Source organism: Columba livia, chromosome 2 (assembly GCF_036013475.1).
Source record: "Columba livia isolate bColLiv1 breed racing homer chromosome 2, bColLiv1.pat.W.v2, whole genome shotgun sequence".
Taxonomy (NCBI): Eukaryota; Metazoa; Chordata; class Aves; order Columbiformes; family Columbidae; genus Columba; species Columba livia.
Genome location: NC_088603.1, coordinates 88,917,367 through 88,937,248, shown reverse-complemented (window position 1 = coordinate 88,937,248; position 19,882 = coordinate 88,917,367). Strand labels below are relative to the sequence as shown.

The 19,882-nt window shown below is 37.0% G+C and overlaps 1 long non-coding RNA gene across 1 annotated transcript in view; it reads right to left on the bottom strand.

The window, feature by feature from the left end:
• Window positions 1-16,633, bottom strand: part of LOC110355293 (uncharacterized) — a 37,335-nt gene extending 20,702 nt beyond the window's left edge. The window contains exons 1-2 of the long non-coding RNA XR_002407843.2: window positions 16,483-16,633; window positions 15,325-15,406 (exon numbers count right to left, since the gene is read on the bottom strand). This is a non-coding gene — a long non-coding RNA (uncharacterized LOC110355293). The remainder of the gene's footprint in view (window positions 1-15,324; window positions 15,407-16,482) is intronic.
• Window positions 16,634-19,882: the final 3,249 nt, after the last annotated feature.

The window sequence follows — 19,882 nt, the reverse complement described above, 5'->3', positions numbered from 1 at the left end:
TAGGGCTGGATATAATTCTATTACACTTGCAATGGCACTCACTCAGGCTGTTAATGATGCCAGATATCGGATCCAGGCACTAGGGCAAAACTTCTGTGCTCCTGAATGCTCTTAACTAGGAACTATCCTCACTTTTACTGGTATCCTTCAAGGGTGGGTGGGAGGTGAGGAAATGCCACTGGCAATTCAAACCAGTAAGGTGGCGAGAAAGGAACACAAAGATATAGGAAACAATGCATCATGTGAGTTTTCAGGGCACTTTTTTCCTTCTGGACCAGAGAATTTTCTCTGTCATTTCAACACAAACTAATGACACACATTCATACTCTGGTTTAATCTGTAATATTCTACCTCATCTCCTACAAGGTGTTGACCCGTGGCATTAAGTTCTCCCATAGTCAGCTTTACTACTGACAAAACATAGTATCAACACTAACAAAACTTAGAAGCTTTCCTGGCAGATATTCAGTATGCTCCTATGCTTTCATGCAAAAGCATTACATTGTGTACTCATAGCTTCCTAGTTACCATAAAAAAGTACAGAGAGGCTAATAGCCAGATAGTCTTCTAAGTTCTATAAACACATATTTGAAAGTGGTAAAAGTCTGTAGTAGTTCAATTAGAGAAACAGAATTCACTGAATATACCTGTCCATAGAACCGTAAGAAAAGACATAACAATGGCAGCAACAAACTGTCTTTTCAATGGAAAATTGCAGTACTGACTTTGCTCAGCATCAATACTTGGATATACAGGAAAAAAAAAAAAGAGTAACAAATGTAACAAATGTAGGAATATTGCTGACTTCCTATTGCCAGATATCAGATATGTTCTGCTAGATAGGGAAGAAAGAAAAAAAGCAAGAAAATGTCTTTAATATATCTTGGTAGTTTAACAGTCTGTTCTTGTCTGCAGCCTCTCAGAGATTTCATTATAGTGAAGAAGCTGTCTCCTAGAGGTACTCGGTGAAATGTCTATTTGGTTGGGAACCACAAAGATTTTGGTGCTGTAGGTACATACTGTTATCCAGCAGAAGAACTAAAGGACTATGACTACCTACTGTTTGCTCTAATCTCTTTTGCAACCCTGAATCAAGAATGCCCTGCAGTCTCGACAGCACAGTCTTCTTTGATCTGTGCTGCTGTAGGAAGACGTAGCAGTATTGCAAAAATGTACAATGAAAAGCACTATTCATCCTGATATCTATAACCATGAATAGAACTGCTGCCTTCTCTTGGACAACGATTATGTTAGCTTAAAGCTATAACTGGATTCATATATGTCACATGATAATTTTTTACAAAAGAAAACACTGACTGGAAATTGTCGTAAATCATGATGAAGTGAAATCAAAGAGAAGAAAGGAAGACTACCTGTGGTTTTGAGACACAACTGTTTATCTAGCAGCAAAATCAGTCAGAAGTATTGGTTGTAAATAAAACCAGGACTTTTCTTATAATGGATGAATCTGTCCAGTTTTGTGTATTCACATCAGACAGTAATAAATCATGCATATGCATGCAAGACCCTTAATTAAAGTACTCTTTTTAATATAAACAAAAAGCTGGCAGATTTAAATATAAAGCTACAGGTGTATATAGAAAGGCTAACTTTACCTGTGGGAGAAGAAGAGCTAGTGTCTTTAGTCTTCTTTTATAAAAAAAAAGGAGAAACACAGAACTTTCTATTAAACCCAAAAAGCAAAAGAGTAGGATGCACTCAGTTACCTTCCTTTAGAAGTCAGATTCACTAGATTTTAAATTATTACGCTATTTTTTTTCTGAATATACCTTTTTATTATCCACTGCTTAATAAACAGGTTTAGTAAACAAGAAACTCGTTCTTATACATGAGGTAGGTAAAAAAGTCCCTGGACACAGCTTCATCAATCCAGTCAGTCAACTTCAAAGAAAACTTAATGCATTCTTTTAACAAATTGGATGGGAATATGCTTTTGGTTATCTCCAACATCAACATTTTCACTCCATTCTACATGACTTCAGGAACACATATTGGAGGCTGAAGTAATTGATTCATTTAGTCATCTGCATTCAGTCACCTCTGTTGGTGGACTCCCACAATTCATACTGGTAGGAATCATATCTCAGCCATCTCAACATCACCCCCTTCAGAAGCTTTGAAAAACAAACCTGAGATATTTACTGTATGTGCGATCTTCTATGCAAGGTAAACATAAAAATGAATATCAGCATTATGCTGAAAACACTGCAGCTGTATTTGTATTGTAGATTTCCTATGGATTTTAAGATATCATGTCAAATATAAACAGATATTTACAAAGATCTAAGAGAGAGCTCAAGGTTTAAAAACAATGGCAAATTACTCAAGGCTTGCCTATTACAAATGGTTAGAAATATTCAAGAGTAGCACTATTCCATCAGCAAATGACTCCAAATATTCCAGCATTAGTTAATAACACCAAGTGGTTCCACGTGGCCAAGAGCCACAAATGCTGCCCATACAGTACAATTAAAATATATGCCAGCACTGACTGCTGGGATCAGCTTCTACCTCAAAGCAGGTATGACTCCAAACTTGGATTGAAACTCAGTTCACTGATATCCAGGGAACCAAGGAGTACAAGAGGCTTCAGGAATTTAACCAGATCACTCTGTGTGATGTTCTTCCCCATGCAGTAGACTGGCTACGGGCTGATAAACAGCAAGTCTACCATGAAGTAGTGGTTTCAGAAAAACAGAGAGCTTTTGACCTACATCAGGAAATGCAGGTGCCACGGCTTTTGCTTCAGTGGCCACTCTGCAGTGGCCTTTCTCAGTCAGACCAAGTATTTGACACAGACACTCCCTAGCAGCCCCCCAGTGTTGGTGAGCAACCTCAGCAAAAGAAAAATTGACCCATATCCTATCAAGCATTTGCTCTATCACCCCATGACCTCCGTGGCCTCATGCCCCTTACCCAAGGGGTCTGATGGTGGGTTCCTGACCAGCCTTGCCCAGGATCAGCCACAGGACAGCTGGGAGGAAGCTGGGTGGGGATGGGCTGTGAGGACCCTCTACAGCTCCTCCTCTCAAGGCTGCTTTAAGTTCAACCATCACTCCATGGCCACCTCCCTCCCTGCCACAAACCACTGATGTGGTTTGCCAACATGGCAATATCCTAGCCTCATCCTTGTGGTCACCATCTGGCCTTGTGTCAGTTCCCTGGCTGGATATTGCAGGACTGTGGATGAGGGTTGAGCACCTGCCCATGTCATGGCCCCTGGCTCCCACACCCCTGAAACCAACTGCTAAGGAAGAACATCTCCCATCAATATACAGAAAATCGTTGTTCAAGGAAAAAGACGTGATTTTCCAAAATGCAAAATCTGGATTTAAGGCAGCCTAACTAGAAGGCACCTTGTTTGGCCTATTTTTACTTTAGCAGCTGTGGCAAATATTGCTCCATAGCTGTCATTTGTTCAAAGTCACAAACATAAGCCCTCTCATATCTTCTGTCACCATTAAATTACTTTCTTTACAGCAGCAGGGGGCGGGCAGTAATCTTCACAAAATTACCCTTTGATCATACTTAAGATCTTACACAACGAAATGAAATCACCTTCCAAACCTTGTCTACAACACAGATTAATTCTTGCACGTGAGGCTGGATATTGAAAGTACAGTCGCAGCCACCATCTCCATCCCTTCTCATTTTGTACCTGGAATAATGTGCAGCAACAATGGTCCTGATGTATTCTGTTGCTTACGACAAATACGTGTATATATTTTTTCTATGTTCAAATATGTAGTGGTCCAGACTTCTTTTATTCAGTAATCTCAGATCTGATTTCAAAGTGGTTAATTGCAGAGCTGTGTGTTCACTCCTACCACTTACAGCAGGATTAGCAAACAAATATATTTCACCTTTTACACCCACTTATCCCTCTGCAGTCCGTTTACTGAATATTATTGGCACTTTCTCATTCAATGCCAATTTCTTGCCAAACATTGTCAGATCTCAGGGAAAAAAAAATCTTTACAATTTGTGGTACTAGCGATATGAAAAAAATAGAGTTTTCTGATATATTTTTAGTGAGGTAAAAATGCTATGTAATTTTTTGTAGATGTGGGAAGGAAAACAACTTTTATTATTTTTTTTTAAAAAAAAGAACAAACTGTAACACATACCCTGGAAGCGTGGTCAACAGGTGTCTTCAAGAACATAAGTCAAGAATTAATTTAATTTTTATTTGAGCTTTCCAGTTCACTTTTACGAGAGATTTTCAAACCAACAATTAGTGGAATCTTAATTCTACACTATAGCAGTGGGCCAAGTACTCACAGATGTCACCTGCTGGGAGGCATACTGCTTTGAATTAACATTGTCTCATGTGGAAAAGAACTTTCCCTTGAAGGAACTGCTTCCTATGAAAATCGTACAGAAGACAATCCACTACAACAATTATATTGTGTGGATAAAAACCACTTAAACTATCTAGAGGAACATTTTTCAACTATTAGCTGAATTGTTTCTTGAAGGTAACAATAAAAGTTGTGGCCTTGATGGTTTTTTTACATTTTCTTCGTTTTCCACAGGAAACCTTGTATGGCATTACATACCTTTTTATGCAACATTTTCTGTAATCTTTGTTGCACAAGTCACAAGGCACAGTGGCCATTTCTACTTTATTCCTAATCAAATATTGAAGAACCATTCACTCATAGTTGCTGCAAAGAATTCAATGTTCAGTATTTGTTTCTAGGTCACTAGCACCTGACATTATACCGGCAATGAGGCACTGCAAGAGAGCATGGCCACTTAAGGGTACAAGAACCAAGTCGTGTGTTGCAGGACAGTATTTTGAAATAAAATCATGCTGTCTTCCTTTACAGGTACCACTGGAAATGTAGCTCTTCTCCATAACTTTTAGGTGTACCAGGTCTACTAGGTGTACTAGGTGACAGCCCTCAGAAACTGTCTTACTTAAATCAATCAGTAGTCCATAAAGTTGTCCAAAAGGAACAATTGTACATTACAATGTACCCACTCACTCCCATGAGGAACCAAAGAAGCGTCAAAGAAGCTCCTCAAATTCTCTTTGCAATCAGTACCCGGTTATAAGTAGAGCTGTATGTAGGGACAGAGAACATAATCAAAATCCCAACAAACTCCATGCAAATTTGGAATTCTGTAGAGGTATAAACACTATTCCACCAGAAGATACCAAAAAGAATCCTAGAGATATGCATCTGCTCAGTTGTACATGAAGTGGCACGCTGACACTGAAGACAAAATAATGGTGGGGAAAAAAAGATGAATAGTTGCTGAAATTTTTCAAAGCACTGAAGTCAGATCTAGATTGATGGAGATGTCAAACCATCAAATTGAAAAAGAAAGGGGCAGGTCAAATACAGGAGCCATTTTAGCTGTCAATTTTTTAAGTTGCCTGTGATAACAGCGGAATTTTCTTTATGCGCCCTCAGGAACTTAGTAATAAACTCGCTGTTAGTTGTTGAAGCTCATTTTCTTTCCTATGTAACTCACTTATACAGTAAAATTGTATGTGAAATCCATCTGAAAAAATCCCACCGCTTCATCGAGAATTTTTAGATTTAAATAACAATCTTGGTTATTCATCAAAGTTAAACCGAGGATCTTCAAAATCCAAACTGCTCTTCAAAATTCTCAAAAATCAACCATAATATTTGCCCCTGCTCAGAATAAGCTCTCTGGAGCAACAATCTGTTCCATTCCCCATAAACTATGTTGTTAAGAATGATCTTAATTGCCAACAAGAAAACAGAGGGACTATGCACTAATGACTTTCACACTTGTAGCTCATTTTGTGGAAGATTAAGGTGCTGTTCAGACTGTTCCTTTGCATGTAAATTATTCTCTTCTCCCTTTTGAGGGGTTTGATTCTCCTTTGCCTTCACAATTTTAAAACTCAAAATCACATTTAGAGAAATTGAAGAAACCAATGGTGTCTTCAAGACCATCAGCTCCACAGTACACATTTCCCAAGAGAAATAAAAACTGCAGAAATCTGCAAGGAGGTAACGTATGTCTGATGGTTGCAGTTTGCTGATGCTTTTTAAGTACTTTAGGATTTCATTGCAAGATAGAGAAGTTGCATAAAAATGCAAATTGCCCCTATCTTGTAGTTTCTGAATACACTGACACACATGTATCTAAGACATCAGTTTACAAACTAAATTATCAAAGCAAAGACTCATTCAACAAAAAATATCAGTTCATCTAAAGCAAGGTTCAGGAACATGAACCTCAAATTATTAAGAAGGTTGTTCTTCACAGTCAGACTTGTGTTGTGTCTGAATTCGAAGCTGTTTTGGCTGCAGTGTATATTGCTGTGAAATTGAAGCAGGAGGTGTCTTCAGATATAGATAAAAATAAATAAAAGTTGTCGAAATCTACACAGTGGAAGAAGTATTTGTAACTATGCTCACATAACATCCGCTGTTACGTGATCCCAAGAGACATGCAGCTTGAAACTATTTCAGAGGTGATGATAGCATAAACCACCATCCTGAGAGACAATTAATAGGAATATCTGATTTACGTTCTGCATATCACTCCTGATTCTATCACCCATGGAGACAGTCTATGTTCTCTCTAACTGTACAGTCCTGCAATTTTCTTTCTTCACACAGAGCATTTTCTTCTGTTTTTAACGTCTATTTTCCAATTCCCTCTTTTCCTAATCTTTTTGTTTGTTTTGCTTTCCTTTCTTTTTAAGGACAGTTACAGAAGGCAGTAGCAGCAGGAGGGCATGCTATTGATTTATATAATTGCAGCCTACCAGTTTGAGTTTGACCTGTTGCTTTATGTTTCAGGCTGCCAAACTCCTGCAGTTGAATTAAATTACCCTGCCTAAGAAGGAGTATATATCCACTCTGCTGTCAAAGGTGGGACTGCAGCTTGCGTATAGGTGTCTGAACTACCATTAAATGCACTAGTTTGGGTGAGGAAGGTGTAGTGGTTCAGCATAGGCTAAAAAACCCCCTGAGAAGATGTGTAAATATTCGGGCAATTAGGCTGGGCTGAGCTCTGTGTTGCCGTGGCTACACTGCCAAGAGTACCTGAACCAGCTCTTTTGAAAAGAGCTCGGGGAATGTACCTGAGCTGGAGTCACCGCAGCTCTGCCTGGTAGCCCTAACCCTCAGTTCAAATAGGCTGGAAAGAAAGGACGGGAGCAACCCGAGCTCTGTGCCCTTTCTTATCTGCTCCGTAACATGCAGCTGGAAAAAGAGGAGGCTTTTATTTGTCAAGTAGCTTATACGCTTATTGAGCTTGCTGGATAACAGAGACCTCCACATAGCAGTGAGGGCAACGTATCTTCTCAGCAGACAATACAGAGTGTGCATATTTAATGCTGCATGTAAGAAGTGCTCTGTTTTAAATACAGGTATCTGAGACTGTATCTTATTTTTTTTTAATAGAGGCACACATTTAAATATATAAATAAGTAATTAAGGACTTAATTTTAGCCATCCATTTTACGTAATATTTTTATTTCAGCTGAAGTCTACATGGCAGATGTGAAATACCCTAATTCTGACTCCTGTTTTTAGTGTGAAATGTTTGCTTGTTCTTCTTCTGGGATACATAATAGGGCTCAAGATAAACTCTGAAAATACTGAAGTGTAAAGACAAAAAGCTTAATTACAGGTATTTGTGTGGAATGTAACATTTAAGATATGCTTCTTCAATACTTATGATGAATTACAAGCAATTTATTACCTGCATATCTTTGTTGTAGAAATTACAAAAAACATATATATATATATATATATATATATATATATATATATATATATACAAATGTAGCAATCTCAATGATATCTTCTTCTTCTGTGATTTAGATGTCTACTAGAACAAAAAGCTTTAGAGAAATTTCTGACTTGGAAGCAATGACACAAGGTTTAATTCTGAACAAACCGTCAGGCTCTGAAACATCCAATTTAGATCCATATGCTAAAAAAAAAAAGAAAAAAAAAAGCCCAAATCCAAACCATTTCCAATTATATTTCCCAGAGTATATAAAAAGGTCTCATATTTTAACTACTATGCCGGAAGGATACTTGTATTTATACTGTGATGTTAATAATTGTAGGATACTAGTCATAATGTACTTTATTTTCAAGCATTATGAAGGCAGAGAGTAACTCAAGTGGACATAGTTCATACCTGAAGAATGAGAGAAGACAAAGGTTGCATATTTGGGTCCACAAAGCTCAGGTATTTTTGTAAAGATTCAGATCAAGGATGGATAAAAAACAGCCATTTGGGACTAATCAGCTAACTGTAGTGCTAACGTGTAACACTGAAACATCCATTCAGTCAGGGGAAATAAACAAACCACCATCTGTTTTTGCTAAACCACCTACTTATTCTGCTTCTACAAATAGAGTAATATGACTGAAAATATAAAGTTGGTGTCATAACTACTGATACAATTTGAATATTGCAGCAGTATCTAGATTCTCCAACTAAGAGGGAGGCAGGATTATACTTGGCTATTGTGCAAACACACTGCAAGACAGACTTCTATCTAAGAAGCTCAGCTGTATACAGGAGAGAGAAAAGCTGGGAAGAAGCAAACATTAATGCACCCATTTTCTGAATGGATAATGTGGCATACAAAAACTTAATGAATTGCCGTGTCCACTGATTTATGTCAGAGGAACTTAGCTATCAAATAACTTTGAAACTGCAGAATGAAATTATGTGCCATGACCTGCAGTTAATTAAGGAACTAAATTCTAATCTGCTAGACCTCAGTTGAGAGCTTTAACTAAAAATCACACGAAGTCCACCAAAACAAAACAAAGAAAACAAAACAAAGCACAAACAAACAAAAATAAGTCCTCCCCACCTGCCCTTTGAAAAACTCAGAAGAAACCAACATTCATATTGCTATTCCATAAGTCATCTCCCTTGTGTTTCAAAAGATAACTCTTATGACACACCGAATGACATAGTGCATTTTTGTTTGATTTGAATTCAAGACAGGTAGTAAATGTTTGATTTTGTTTTGGTTTTATACCTTTTGTATTCAAAGAGTAAGAGCTGCCATTTTTCATGATGATACACAACGGGGACACAATTTCTATTAATAATGACTTAAAAATACCCTTTGTTTGTATCATTGCTTTGAACTGGTGGTTTAGGAAATCAGCCTTGATTATCCAAATATAAACAAAGCCTTCAAACTTAAGAGCTGTCTTCATCTTGTGTTTAATAGACCACAAACTGAATTTGAAACCAAAGAGATGGGGCTATACAGTTGTATTGGCAGCAAACCTAATTTTCAAGCTGCCCTCAGGTACCAAGACCAGCAGAATATTTGAAAGGGCTGCCTAGAGGATTAGTGTTTGATCCCTGATTCAAGCTCAGAATTTGCACGATGCTTCACTCTCTGTTGATAAACATCTCTGATCTCCGCAGCAAAGCCGGGCACTTTGCTTTATGACTCCAAATGCCTTCCTTGAGATTAGGTGATCTTGCAGGGAGCAGGATGCAGCTCAGAGGATGTCAAGACATAGAACAGACACAAAGAACAGCTGGAACAGCCTCTTCACTTTTGTGTTATGATTTCTCTTTGTTTTTTTATCAATATTGTTGCAACCAGAAACCCCATGGAGATGAATACATAGTGTGTGAACAAACTAAGCCAGTTTCCTCATCACCATTTGAAAATAGGGAAAATGTAGTGGGGCCAGGAAAGGGGTGACTGAGAGATAAGAGAAGGTTAAGATTTATACCTGTCTCCGTGTTTCATACATAGTTGAAACTAGATTAAAACAGTGTTACTTCCTTGCCTTAAGAAATAAATTTAAACAAAACTAATCAATCAATTAATTGTTTGGGGGTTTTATGTTGATGATTATAATTATTTTATAGTCTATTCTAGCAATTACTTATACTGCAATTTGAACTCAGATACCTATGAATATTAAATCTACTTTTCAGGACTTAACATCTTAGAATGATCAGAAGGAAAATCCAAGTGAATATTTTCTGCCTTCCTTGTTACTGCTTATAATGGAACTATGTGAATTGGTCAGAAAATACTAATCTTGTCCCTAGATCCTAAAAATAAGTTTGATTATTAACTGTAGGTTACACTTCAGCATTGTCATACCGAGTCAAAAACATAAAAGCTGTCAATTCTGCCTAGCAATATATGAACAGTTTTAATTTAGGCACACAAGCCTAATGGACGTACATACATACATCCACTGTGAGTGTTATTACCGACTGGAAGACAGAGAGGGAAGAAATTACTTTAAAGATTGTTTTCAAACTTAACTTTAAATAGAAAAATTATCTCAGCAGCTATTGCTGATTGTTGAAAAACAATGTTCATAGCAGTCAAAAAATGTGCTGTTCTTCACTGGACATTCAAGCAAAATTATTAGTAGAAAACACAGCATCGATTTGTGACAAAAGAGAAGCAGTAAGCAGAAATGGAGATGGCACAAGCAGGGTCTCAGGTAGCTTTCAAAGGCACTGATAATCAAGATTGTTTTATGAGAAGCATACTTTCTTCTCCCCAAAGGAGCTAGGCCTACGGATTCTGTGTTTACTGAGAAAACAGGCTTCATATTTTGTCCGTGAGCATATAGGAAGGATTCCTATAATACTTCAACTTCATGACAAAGAGAGAAAAAAATCAAACTGGACAGTAAAATTGCCTATGTAAAGGACTTTCAAAGTTAACATAACCTATTTATAATAGATACAAACTTGAATGGCAACCTGAAGTGACAGGCACTGTAATTGAAGAGACAGGTCAGAATCAGTGATTGAACTTTAAAGTGCTAAACAGAGCTACAGCATTGATCGCTTTTGAAGAATTTTAAGCCTACATATCAAATGATCTGGACTGACAATTAGTAAAGCATTAAAATAATGAGTTCTAGAAGAAACAAATGCTATTGATCAGAAATGGGGAGAGAGAGCAGAGAAGACACAACACCAGAATTTCAGAATGAAAAATATTTCTCTGATGATGGAAACACAAGTTCACCACTGCCTAAATGAGGACAATAAACAAGAGCTTAATCAGAAAACAAAACAAAACAAAACAAACACAAACAAACACACACAGACCCTGTTAAGTTTAAATGACTCCTGCAACAGAAAGGTGGTGATGGGAATTATTCATATTGAATAATGTATTCAGAATTAATAAATGTCTCTGGCTGAACATAAGTTATCCAAACAGCATACATATCTACAGATATTATCCAGACATTTATAAAAGCACATTAGCCTATGGAGCACTGAAGTGCTCTTTTCTGAGTTTTCTGATGCTATCGACCACCTCTAATTCACTGCTCCTATTGGGCAAACACTAGGCTTAGAACAAATTTTCCTGTGCAAAAGGAATTCTAGGGGTCCATGATGTGTCTCAGAACATTTTATCATCATTTTTCATTATGGAATTAGCACAAAGCAACCACAAGCATAAAGAAAAGGAGCCGTCTTAATATCCACTACCCAAAGAAAAAGCATACGTACGTTAAGGAAACTTCTATCAGAGGCAAGACAACACAAGTAACAGCATCTGAATTCACATGGAGAGAAACATAAATTAGAACCATTGAAACAGTTCAAGTTGTGAATGTGCAGATTAGGACTCTTTCAATCAAACTGACTTATGTCCACTCCACCCAACACAGTGGCCTGACTGATGCTGTCCTTTGAAACAAGAATTTCTTGTGAATATAAATAACTCCTAAATAACAGCAGGTCTGAATTTCTGCACAGACTCTGAACACTTATAAACTGGAGAGTAAGGTTTAAAAATACAGCCTTAAACCTAGCTTAACACCCATGAGTCGTCCCTCTCTCTCCTAGCTAAAAACAGAAGACAACAACGACTTTGAGGAAAATATTTTTGAAATCTTCAGCAGTGTTATCGTAGCAGACTAATGACACCACCCTAAAAAGACTCATCTTACACAACATCAGGTCAACTATTTGGAAACAAATACCAATTCAGTTAAACTTTCAGCATCATATAAGTTGGCAAGTGACTGAATAAAGAGAGAGGGACAAATAGTGTCCAATAAAGTATACTCTCTGGTTTTTTCTTGTTGCAGTTTCAAACTCTTGACTGCAGACACACATTGCCCTTGTTTATCTCTCTGAAATGTAAACATGCTCCAAACCACTCAATGCTACTTGCACTTTCAACTCTATGTTTTGCTAGCTTTGTAGGATAAAGCTCTTCAAGATAATGACAGACCCTCTCATACACATGTCAGTTATTCTTTGGATGCATCAGTAGAATCATCCCTGACCTACTTTGCCTTATTTTTTCCATTTGCACTTTTAAATATGTTCCTATTTACAAGGCTGCCACTTGATGCCTTTCATTTCTTGTTTGAAAATGTCTCAAATAGAGGAACTTTTCTCTGCTACTTAACTTTCTAGATTCCATTATTGTGAGAGTTCCTTACATGTTATTACAAATAATCATGCTGTTTAGGTTAGTGACTAATGGAAAACCTAGAATGTGACAGCCATATCAAACAGTGCAGGAAAATGTATAACTGCAAAATCTGAAGATTTAGGTATCAAGCCACAACTGAAATCCTCAATAACTTAAAAAAAAGAAAAAAAAAAAAAAGGAGAAAGAAAAGAGGACAGTATAGTTTAACCAAATGGAATACTGTGGGCAAGGTACGAGCCTTAGCCATGTTTTCAGGTACACCTCTGAGAGTGCAAAATGTTTTAAAGCATCTATAACTAGAGATTAATCAAAGGAACAGGAGCTAGTTGTTCAGGAGTTGTGCTTTTCATAAACCAATGTTAGATATACTTTCAGAATGCATACCTTCTCTTTTTGCATATAATTGAAATATAAAACTGCTGAGTTCTTTCCTCTGATTTCAGAAATATCAATATGCACTCAAAAAAGAATTGTTTGACACAGTGAGCAAAGGTAGATAGTCACTACAGGCAAAATTTGTTTTACTTAACTTTCTTTATCCAGTCTAAATTAATCATTTATGCTTCCTTGAGAGATAATAACATGTTCTACAACTTCCCAGAGAATGATTAGTCCCTCCTGGTTTATGATGGGAACCAAGGATCTAGAGAGACAATCTACTACAGAGAAAAATAACAAAAGAGAAATAATGTTGTTTCTAATTTGCATATTTTGAAAATAAGGCAAATAAAGGGGAGAGATCTATAGATTATGCTGGCTGAAACAACAAAACCATGCAACAACACACATGGGAAAAATAAATAACTTTAAGAGCATGCTTGGGATATGCCCTAGCCAATAGCAGCATCCTGATTTTCACTTACATATTTATTTGACACTTAACGCCAAAATTTCAGATGCTATAAAACATTATTATTCCATTTAAGTCAATAAGACTTCATTAATTTACACTAGTAGGATGTTTGGTCAATAAAATTTACAATCAAAAGAAAAATTAGAGCAGATGGCAGGCAGAAAGATTAAGGGACTCTGTGAATTTTGCCAAAAAGTGAGAATATAAAGAAACAAGACATTTATTATTTGAAAAATAAACTAATGGACCTCATTCAGGAAGGCAACAGAGACAGATGCTTCAACATTATTTGAACTTCCATCACTTGAAAGAATCCGGGGTACAGACTGAAGCTTAAGGAAGCTTTAGGACTTAAAACCAGAAAAGCATACTTTTATTCAGGGTATCATTTAAAATATGCTTGGGAAAATCTCTTTAAACTTTTCATCAGCTGGTTCCTGTACCCCTGACCTACCTGTCCTTTTTGAACCCTGACATGACTGTATTGCTTCACTTTCACCTTTACTTTCACGGAATACCCTGGAATTTTACGTGCCAAGGACTTTGTCATTGTTGCAGTTTCAATAACAGGAATATTCACCCAAGAACAGATGTACATGGTTGTATGACTCACTTTACAACTGGAGGAAGAAAAGTTCTACGTTGTCAAATAATTTTTACAAGCAAATTAGTCTGTGGAATTTTTGGATCTAAAAATGTGTATATGTTGTGGCTTAGTCCCACACAATTACTCCTGGTGGGATAGGGGGCAGAATCAGAAGAGTAAAAGTGAGAAAACTCATGGCTTGAGATGAAAACATTTTAATAACTAAAGCAAAAGCTACCCATGCAAGCAAAGCAAAACAAGGAATTCATTCACTACTTCCCATCAGCAGGCAAGTGTTCAGCCATCTCCAGGAAAGTCGGGCTCCATCATGCGTAATGGTTACTTGGGAAGACAAATGGCATCGCTCCAAACATCCTCCACCTTTCTTTTTCTTCACCCAAAATATATATTTATCATGACGTCATATGGTATCTAATATCTCTTTGGACAGTTTGGTTCAGCTGTCCTGACTGTGCCCTGTCCCAGCTTCTTATCACCTGAAGCCTTCTCACTGAAAAATCCCTGATAATAGAAATATTGTTTGGCAACAACCAAAACATTAGCATGTTATGAATATTCTTCTCATACTAAATCCAAAACATAGCACTATACCAGCTACTAGGAAGAAAATTAGCTCTATCCCAGCCAAAACCAGTACTGTACAGTACAGTATGAACTATTTTATTCAAGGAATATGAGAGCATATGAACTGGAGTAACAGGAAACATAAATAATTCCAGGCGTAATCATTAACATTCTTGAAGTGCTCATAACCGCATTTTTAAGAGTAAAGCATTGCCACCTGTGTCTACAAATATCTACAGTTACGTGTAAATAAAAAAGCTCCTGGGGAAGATTTGCTTTGAAAGGAGTATAAAAAGTTAAAATATTAAGAGTGCTTTGCTCCCCTGGGGACCTAGTCAGCTCCTCTTCCATCTGAGCTTTAATTCAAGCAGTCAGCATGTCAACTATTCTTCAGAAATACCAACGAAGTATTTATACAGCTATGTGTATGCGACAAACAAGAAGTTTGTCATCAGCATATTTTACAAGACCATTCCAGGGATCACTGGAATACTGAAATACCACTATTAGTGGTATGCATATACACATGTCTGGGGCACAGATGAGAGGACAGTGACCCAAGAAGCTTTCTGGTGTAACATTGAAAAACTCAATAGGTTTGGTATTTGAAATAAATCCTAGGCTTGTTATTTGTTATTATTAAGAAACATTTCTGATGTTGTTATAACTAGATGGACATGAGCTATGCGATATTTTTTATCCTTTGTATTTAAATCATTGTGGACATTTTCCAGTAAAACCTGTCACAATACAGAAGACAAGAATTTGTACATATATCTATATATTTTTATATATTGTCTCATCACACACATAATGTGTGAGTGAGGGCATGTAAATAAAACTACATATACATACCTTCTCACTCCCATAAAGAAAACCTCTCAGTCTGCAGCACTGCTCACACTAAGTTCTCCATACATCATGCTGAGGGTTCCACCTAGAGAAAGAGTGGAGATGGTGATCTTTCCAGCTCCCAAAATGCATCAGGAGAGAGTAGTGAACAGAATCAGCATTCTTAGATCTTCCCTTTTTCAGATTCCTGAAAACACTTTGTATTCTGTCTTTAATTTAAGCTTTCCCAAATTAAAGATACTGACATAAATCACTCAAAAAGTGCTGTTTAATACTCAAAACTGCTGTGTATTCACAAGCTTTCCTTGTGTCTTCTCTGCCCTCCTATCAGTTCTGTCTTCCTGAGTCTTCACTTCTCAGTTTCTTTGGCAAGAAAGACATTACTTTTTTTTGCTTTTGTGTACAGAAGGAAAGCTTTTCACTTCCCCTTCTGCCCAATGCTGATGTAGCAGCACAAAATACACTTTCAAGATGAAAAAGCCATAGAAAACCAGCACACACTACAAAATGTCTGTTCTGTTACTGACTATAAAAATTCACTGATACAAGGAATAGCGAGCACCTGATTGCATACAGAAAAGCTGCAGTTACAGTGGAGGTTTCCCTTGGGACGTCATTTATCACAATTGTGGTACTTTATTGACCTGATTAAAAAATAGTCAATTGTTGTGAACCACAGTATACTGAATGTACCAGCATTTCCATAGAATATTTTGAAATATCCAGAATTATTTGCCAATGGTTCTTGCATAAACAAAGAGTTAGACCTATGAAACCAAATTATTAATATTAACCTCCTTAGGTAATGTATTTTACACTGCCAAACAGAAAATCCAGAGAGGAAAATGTGTCAATGCCTAAGAATTATCCACAAATCTTGCTGAAAATCTAGTGCAGTAAAACTTGCCAGTTGAAGAATATGATTTAATGTAATATAACAAAGTACTAAACAAATCGCTAAAGAGAAGAGAAAGGTTCTCATCATTTGGCAAAGGAGTTGCCATTAGACCGAACTAAAGAGGTCTCCTCCTCTTGATATCTATAAGGTTCCTTGAGAACATATGAAAATAGCTAAACTGTTAAATCTGACTTAAGGTTTACCAATTCATGCATTTGCCAGAAGAGCTAGGAGAAGAAATAGTATATTCACATATATTCTACCTTACAATTCTGTGGCCTGGCATGATGTTACTGCCTTCTCAGAACGGTTCCTTCTCCTCTTTTCCATGACGGACTTTCAGTTGGCATTTTCAGAAGCAGATGTTTAGGCAAAAAGGAGTTGGCTGTTTCCGTCAGTAGGTTCATCCCTCCAAGTCAGAGGCATCAAAGAGTAGAAGTTATTTTGTTCATGCCTAAGTGTTGAAAGCAAGAACAGAATGATCTTACAAATAAAACCTTATCTCCATAGTATCCCTTTCCTTGCCTTAGTGTTTTCAAAGCTTTTAAATACTCTTGCAATATTAGGATAAGGCCATAAAAGTATTACATACAAAAATAATAATTTGTGAAATGTCAGAACAAAACAAAAGAAAGATAACTGCTTCGGTGCATTGAATCACTTCAACAGAAATAAATCATACAGTCTATTAAAAAAACTGAGAATGAAGCAAGACACAGGCAACCTTCAATGCCAGAGGCATAGTTGTTGCTGCCAACAGAGTTTTAATGAAAGCACTTCCTGAGAATTTTTGCTCCTTAACATGGAGAGTTTCTTTAACTTCATTTAAAGGAGTAAATGAGAAAAATACAACTATGTGTTAGTGTCTTTTCATTTCCTAAGTACAGCTGTAGAGAGCAAATAAACAGCAATGTTAGAAAATTAGCCCAGAGGAAGGATGATTAGCTGAGTGCAAAAAATTACCACAACTAAAGATAAGCTGTACTGGTTCAGTTTAAACCAAGAGACTTTCTTTAGCATATTGTGGGTATGCAGCCTGAGACCACTGGTGTACTTTCTGAGAAATATTATGCTTTCAAGTAACGTCACAGGATTTACTCAAATTTACATTTTTCAGGTTTATTTTTGGGTTCAGATATAAAAGGCTAACAATGCCCAGTGGTAACTACTAGTATATAAAAACTGCAAATATTTTTGTGAATTACTATCCTATGTGCACTGGGGACAGTTCTTTGAAGCATCTCTTATGTTTTTCCAGTAAGGGATAAAACAAAAAGTTCTGTTAAGAAGATATGACAGCTGGAAGGGCTAGTCATCAAATATACTTGCATTCTTGCAAATTCCGATAATTTTGGGGACTTATGCAATGAATATTATGGGATTCTGCAGAGACTTAATGTCCTTTTGCCCTTTTGGTCCAAGTAATTCAGAGATGTCCAGTGGCACATACAATATTGGCTTCCCTTGCATTCTGTCAAAGCACAGGGCAGTGCCAGATCTTGCGCTGTACTGTAAAGACCGTATTAATTTCTATCTAAGTACCAACAAAGTTACACTATACATAAATATCACAATTTACCATATAGCTTCAACTTAAACTGGCAAGAGGAGAAAGAAGGCTATTCTTTGCATTTCATGTAACAGTTCCACAAAAGTATATGGTATACCTCATACAACATCCTCTTGTTTTTTTGAAACTTGATCAGTTTCCTTTTGATTTTGGAACCTCAGCTGATCAAGGCACTAGGAGGGTTGGACAGGAAAAAGGAATGGAATCAAATTAGAGAAAACACAGCTTCCATTAGGTCGGAAAGAATTCACTTTTAAGAAGCTGAGCAAAGAGATGCACCATCTTAGAGTGAAGGGTTCAGAGCCAGTCTCACAAATTCTTTATGCTTTTCTGCAGATTCACTATGGGATTTATCATAAACAGCCTAATAACTCTAGACTTTAACATGCTTTTTGTCAGGACACTGAAAACAACAGTGCTTTACAAAGATACTAGACCTGAATGCTGGGTGACAATGAGTTGAAGCCTGGATACTCTTTTACATTAGATCTCCTACTTCCCTTATTCCTACATCTGAGTAGATCTGCCCTGGCTACAATTGCTCTGAAAACACTAAGTAATACCTAAAGGCTGAAGATTATACGTCAGCTTTGCACTTCTATGATGCACTGAGCATCCAAGTAAAAAGATGAGATGACCTGCCATAGACCATCTGTCAGTCTGAGATTTGCACCTCACCTAAAACCTTCTCAAGTAAAGCTTTAGGCTTTAAACCAAATACACTGAAAAAAACTTCTACATATAAATCCCGTCTTTTCCCTTGCATAGTTAGGCTGTAAGACATCTTCTTGTGCAATCTCTCTCTTCAAGCTTTTACCTCTAGCTGTACTTAATTAGTCTGTTGTAAGGAACATCTGATTCCTTTCCAGCTGTCATTTGTTCCTCCATTACCAGGGCCATATACCTAGAAAGGTTATGCCTCCAAAAAAAGGTCTATCCCTGAATAAGACTAGTTGTCTGCAGGAACAAACTATACTTTAAAGTCCATTGTTGCACTTATCCTGAATTGTTATCTGTGTTTCCACTCAGTTCTGAAGCCCAAAGCAAAGCAATGGGAAGCCAAGGGGATGTGCTGAATCTAGGGAACTGAAGTGGTACCTTCAGGGCTCCTGATATCACCTTCTGGCAAATCATAGCTGTACAATAGCTCTTGGTTTTGCACGTTTTTGAGCTTTTTGAGCATTTATTGACTTCTACTCAGAAAGTCATTAAAAGCAATAGCAGAATATTAAATTCTCCTCATTTAACTTTTTGCTCATCAGGATATGTTGTTTTGTTTTTTCATTTTACCCTCGTTTTTGCAACAACATAATAAAAGAATGGAAAAAACCCTAAATCTTTTGAAGGACTGACACTACTTGAAGTACTTTGTGATTCCTGGTTTACAACAAAGTTTGCCCTAGATTGAATGAGTACATGGACAAACACATTTACTTCAGTGAGACACCTATATAATTATGCAGATTTCCCCATGTTAGCAACAGAGAGATAAAGAGAGGTGGCCTCAGTCGTTCCTGGGATGTGCTTATCTCTTCATACTGATTGCAAACCACTCTAAGGTGACCATGCTTCTAACTCAAGCTTTGCTGCTAAGTGTGTCAAATTAGATTAGATGAATCTGAGCCAGAGTAAGGAAAGATGTCAAGCTTTTTAATATCACCAAATTAGTACATAGTCAAGAGGCAAGTAGAAATCTATATCAAATGTCCCGGGTATGTGTGGTCATGTGGGGCACAGGCCCTACTCCTGGCAATTAGCATCCTTTCGGTCAATTGATTTAAAACTGTACCAGTTGTGGAACATGACAGTATGTACAGGATACAGATATTATTTTCTGAGCAGTAAAGATTGCACAAAACTCGTTGATTAAGTAGCAAAGAAAGCACCTCTTTTTAGAAGTTGTGGTAGCATACAGTTTGAATATAACTTGATATAACAGGTGAAAATCAAGCATGCACAAACAAACAACAAAAAAGAAGGATTACTTCATCAGTCAATAAGACAAAGAAGTTATTTACCTTGCTGGTGTGTTTCAGTGCCTTTTCCTTTTCCATTAGTATATGTGGATTCAAATTAATTATTTAAGGACTGCA